We start from the raw sequence: 6,232 nt of genomic DNA on the forward strand, positions 1-6,232 counted from the left end.
CTGCCACTGGATCAGATAGGCTTCTCTTCTGTTGCTGGGGCTACTAGTACTGTAGGCTGGACTGGTGGAACCTCTATAACTACTGGGGTTGCTATGTTTGGTTCCGAGGTGACGGTGGGAGTATTCTGCTGATTAGCCTTTAAGGTGGCTATCTCATATTGCTGTTCTACTAGTTGCTGCCATAACTAAGCCACTAATGCTGTAAGGTCTGGGGGAGGCACTGAACTGCCTGCCTCATGCTGGGGCTCAGTAGCTGGTGCCCTTCTAGCTGGGCGTCCTCATACCATTTTCTAAATGGGCAGAGATCATGCATAACTAATACTATCATGTTATAGGTAACTACTACTATCATGTCAAATGCTATCGAATATTAACATGCTTTAGTTATCTATAAACATGAAAGCAGAAAACATAGATAAGAGAAGAGGTATTCTTACTTGGAAGACGGCAAGACTGATGCTGATGTGTGTGATGCTGGAGAATGGGAACTGCTCTGATACCAACTGTAACGACCCACCTTTCTACACTACTACTATTCTCTAAAGGTGGACGCTACTTGACTACTAACTCTACTTAACCGGTATGATTAAAAATCACATAGAAACTCTACCGAAAAATTTCGGCAGAGTCTCCCCTGTACCGGTGACCCCAAACTGGGATACATAACATGTATACTCAGCCACAGGCGGCTGGAACATATAATTTCACAACCACGCAGTATAATAGCACAATAAAAATATGAAACTACTCTAGCAATGGCAAACAACCATATCACTCCAACAATAGGAGGTATCAAACTACAATGCGGAAATAAACTCAATTACAATCTCAACTTCATAATAACATAAACTAAAACTCTAAACAGGTAGGTCCTGAAAATTCACTAGCGAACTCTGGATCTCTCCATAGTCCTGGCATCACACACACTGTCACAGCATCTCCTTGTCGCCTTCCTTCTTATACTTTTCCTTTTCCTTTATCTGCAGTAGGAGGAAAATAGTATCTATAAGCTAAAAGCTTAGTGAGCGCTATCCTACTCACAAAAACTCGATATGCATGTATATAAATAAAAACATGCTAAAACTGAATGCTAACATGTAAAGCTACTCATGCTCATAAATAGACAAGAAATCAACTAACTGGAAAACTAACATGTATAGCTACTCATGCTCATGAATAGCAAAGAAATCATATCATGCTAACTGAAATACTAAACATGTATAGCTAATCATGCTCATAAATAGCAAAGGAACTAACTGAAAAGCTAACATGTAAAGCTAATCATGCTCATAAATAGCAAAGGAATCATACTAACTGAAATACTAAACATGTATAACTAATCATGCTCATAAATAGCGAAGAAACTAACTGAAAAGCTAACATGTAAAGCTAATCATAGAACTATCATGTGTATCAATAAGAAACTGAATTGATACCTAAGCTAAACTAATTAATGCTAATCTGAGTCTAACTTGTATTCACATAACTAATTTGTGAAGTTTTGAAAACTATTTACATAATAGATTAAAATAATAATCATGCTGCTGATGGGCCCGGCAACTGTACTTGCTGTGCGCGCATCCCTAACTAAACCCGGGATTGCAAGTTCCGAGTCTAGTAGGGTTTACTAGGTTATCTAAACCTAGGGACGACTGTGGGAGCCCAACCCAATGGATATCTAATCCAGTACAGTGCCACTGTTGAAAATAAAATACTGATTTCATAGCTAATTTTCTTACCTTGCTTTAACTAGGTTATCTGAACCTAGAACTAGGTTATCTGAACCTAGAGGCGACTGTGGGAGCCCACCCATTGGACCGTAGTCCCATATAAGCTGAAGCAAGACTAAATAAGTTATTTTAAATGCTTCTACTGCATTAACTGAGCTATTAAAATGCCTACTGTAGCATTATATTGAGCTAAGCATTTTATCAAGCACTTGGTGTGCACTAGAACACACCCTGCGTACTGAAAATCTGTATACAAAGCTTAACATAAATCTGCATGCAAAGCTTAACAAAAATCTGCATATTAAGCCTATCACAAATCTGCGCTAAAATGCTTAATAAATCTATGACAAACTAAACTGAATGCTTTAAATCTAAAACTGCAATACAATTGGAAAACTGCAATGCCAAACAAAACTAAAACTGGAATACTAAACATAACTAAAACCAAAACAGTAATCTCCAAGGCTGTTCATGTCCCCTTTTGTGGCACAAACTAATTTGAAACTTGTTGGCATTTAAGCCTTTGTGAAGCTTGCTGGAATCTTAAACAAACCTATGTAAAACTAGTTCAAACTTGTACTTTTATAGAGCAACAAAAACAAAACTGCAGGTCTAACTACTCTACTAACTAATTACTCTATTAAAGGTTCTAACCGAATGCTAACCGTGAGGAAGAAAACAACTACAAGCTCAAAATTTATCCCAAGCTATCTCATGTTCATCGCCTACTGCATATACCAATAAGACTAACACACTTCTGTTCAGTATTGTGGCAAGGAACCAAAAACCTAGCTATTCTGTATACCCAGTGCCACGGCAGGGAAAACTCAGACCATATGCCAACACTATGCAATTCGTTTCCCTTCTTTGAAAGTCGCAGCATATCTTATTAGGTCAAGGAGGTGTAAAACAATATCAAGAAACATTTTGAAACTCTTTTCCATATCTGTATCGAGACCCAAAGGAAAACTCACGGCAATAGCATAAAACCAAAATCCCTAGCTAAATTCTGAAACTTGTAGGGCTCATGTGTAAACCGAACATACCAATTAGGGTAACAAACAGGAAACCCAAATCAAACGCTGAATTGCTAACATCAAAGCTTGAAGAAAACTAAATCCGAAACCTCAATTCACAGCGACAAGGCAGAAAATCCCGGAAGCAAACAAAGAAGAATCAAAGCTCGCGGAACTACTCCTACTGCAGGTGAGAAGCAACTCACCTCTTATTCTTGGACTTACAGCCGAAGGAAAAACCTAGGGTTCGGATGAGCCCCCAACCGAAGGAGGAAGCAAGCTCTAGGGTTTGGAAACTTGCATCTTTCGGCCTCTTCTCATGCCCGTGCACTCTCCTTGCCGAGGGAAGCTCGGACTTGTGAAGAATCCGCGGAGGAGGGAGCTCGCCGATCACCAGAGACATGGTTGCTTGCTGCCGCGATTCCGCCAGAGAGAAGTCGCCGACGCCGCGTGAGAGAAAAGAGTTTTGAGAGAAATTTTAGGTTTTCGGAAAATAACTTAAATTTCTTTTCTTATACTAGGGTTATTTCCAAAACTATACCTTAAGTCAATTGATTCCCATATATGGTTAACAAAACGAGCTTAGCTCGATTGGTTGGGCCTGTTTTGGTTCAAGCCGGAGGTTCTGGGTTTGAAACCCAGCTTCTACAAGTTTATTTTTCTTTTATTTTTTTTAAACTTCTTCCTCTTGGTAAAAATACCAAACGAACTCCAAAAATTCCATAAAAATACTCTAAAAATTTCTAAAAATCTCTAGAATTTTTCTAAAACATTTCTAGATTTTAATAAGGTCTTTTAGAACTCTAAATCATGAAATTTGGGGTGTTACAGACTGGATACTTGGCAAGAAGAGAAAAGTCCAAGTGGGTCAAAGGGATTGACCAGACACTTGGTGAGAGAGTCCTAGCTGGTCAAGGGTGACCGGATGCTAGGTCTTATGTACCAACAAGTCATGGTTGACTAGATGTTAGTTTAGGGGGCTTTGGGCTTGGTTTTAGGCAAAAACCAATATCTGGATTGATCAGCCGATTGATCCAGCAGGTTTGGATTGATCCGTGGATTGATCCAGCAGGTTTGGATTGATCCGTGGATCGATCCAGCTGTTGGAGTGTATACTGAAAGCCTAAGCTTTGTAAACATTCATTTTGAATAAAGAATCACATTTGGTTAAATTGTCTACATTTAGTTGTAGTTGTTCAATTAATTTATACTGTAGATAACATAGTATGTGGTGTCACATACAGAAGATAATGTTATCAGTACCTTATAAATTATAAACAGTAGCTCACGACCAAAATGGAAAGGAACAAACCATTAGAAGGTCGTAGTGTAATTAGGTATTAGTTTATCTTGACTGTATAATTACACTAGTACACTCAGAGTGTATTGAGTAGGACCATTTGAGGTCGTTTCTTTTATACTGACTTTATAAAGAAACAAAGACCTCGGTTATTATGGAAGTGTGTGCTCTTAATCCTGATATAATAACAAGCACATATATTTGATATTTATTTCTTTAATTTATCAATGGGTGAGATTTAGTTCGATGAATCAATAAGCCCGATAAGTTGGGAAATGGTATCACTTATAGTGTGTGTTGTTGATTATAGAAGGAAACTATGTCCTAGAGATACTAGGTTGATAATGTCCCCAAGAGGAGCTCATAAAGATTGTCATGTTAAACCCTGCAGGTGGACTTAGTCCGACATGATAATAAGGTTGAGTGGTACTACTCTTGGACTTAGATATTAATTAAATGAGTTGTCAGTAACTCACTTAATTAGTGGACATTCGATATCTTAAACACAGGGAGACTAACACACTCATAATAAGAAGGAGCCCAAAAAAATGTAATTTGGGATTGGTGCGGTAGTTCAATGATAGTTCTCTAGTGGAATGAATTATCATTGATAAAATTAAGTTGTGTGTTCGGGGCGAACACGGGATGCTTAATTTTATCGGGAGACCAAAACCAATTCCTCCTCTCGGTCCCTATCGTAGCCTCTTAGTTATAGAGTTCTATACCCACCTATACCCACCTTTTATACCCACCCAATAGGGGTCGGCCAAGCTAGCTTAGGAACAAGCTAGGGCCGGCCTAGGTATGAATTTGGGTGGCCGGCCCTAGCTTGAACCCAAGCTAGTGGGGGCCGGCCAAATTAAATTAAAAAGGAATTTTAATTTTAATTTTTATTATGTGGAAGAAATAATTTATTAAAGAGAATTTAAATTAAAATATCTCTCTTATAAAAGATCTACAAAAGATTAAAGAAAGAGATTAGATCTCTTTCCTTATTTGTAGATTGGTGAGATATTTTATTTTCTCTTTAAAATTATTCACATGTTGATAAAATTAAAATTATAGAAATTTCCTTTTATCAACCATGAAGAGATTTTTAAAGAGAAATTTTATTTTTTAAAATTTTTGAAAACAAATTAGGAAGTTTTAATTGTTGATTGAAACTTGTCCAATTTGTTCTCCAATGATGTGGCCGGCCAATGTAGGTTTATTTGGGAAATTTTATTTTATTTTTCTCAATTAAATCATGTCAAGGAAATTGAGGAAATTTTATTGTAATTAAATTTCCTAATTTGCCTAGGCCAAGGAATATAAAAGAAGGGGTGAGGGTGCCCTCATGAGATACAACCTCTATTGTTTTCTCTCCCTCTTTTCCTTGGTGTTGTGGCCGGCCATCATCCTCTCCCTCTCTTCCTCTTGTGGTGGCCGAATACTTCATCCCTCTTGGAGTTCTTGTGGTGGCCGGATACTACTTAGAAGAAGGAGAGAAAGCTAGCATCTCTTGGAGCTTGGTTAGTATTTTGGTTTTCTTCTTTGGTGAAGTTCTTCCTTTGTGGCCGAACCTTGCTTGGAGGAGAAGAAGGTGGTTGGTGGTTTCTCATCTCGGTAGATCGTTGCCCACACAACGTCCGAGGTTAGAAGAGGAATACGGTAGAAGATCAAGAGGTTTTTTTCTACAAGGTATAACTAGTAATTTTTATTTCCGCATCATGCTAGTTATTTATGGAAATAATACCAAATACCAGAGGCTTACATTCTAGAATTTCGAATATGTTTTTTCGATGTTGTGTTCTTTTGTTTTTCTTTTCCTTGTGATTTGATTGTTCTTTTTGGTTAACCTAAAGTTATTTTAGGAAATTAAATATTAGCTTTCTATAAAAGGTTTTGTCTAGTCGGTGGTGGTTGCTCCCATATCCAAGAAGGTCATGTGCCTCGCCACGTCAGTACTGGGAACCAATTATGGAAATTAATATTTAATGGAATTAATAACTTAAGGAGACTTGGGTCGAACGTGTAAAGTTCCGCAGGAGATCCAAGTCAAAACCTAAAAGAACAAATAGATTAAGTTTTGGATCAAACGTGTTAAGTTCCGCAGGCGATCCAAAATTTAATTTAAAAGAACACATGGTAGCTACGAAAAGGTTCAGACCTTTGTACAAAATTTTTGTACAGTGGAACCTATAGGT

This window comes from Zingiber officinale, chromosome 3A (assembly GCF_018446385.1).
Source record: "Zingiber officinale cultivar Zhangliang chromosome 3A, Zo_v1.1, whole genome shotgun sequence".
In the NCBI taxonomy this organism is placed as follows: domain Eukaryota; kingdom Viridiplantae; phylum Streptophyta; class Magnoliopsida; order Zingiberales; family Zingiberaceae; genus Zingiber; species Zingiber officinale.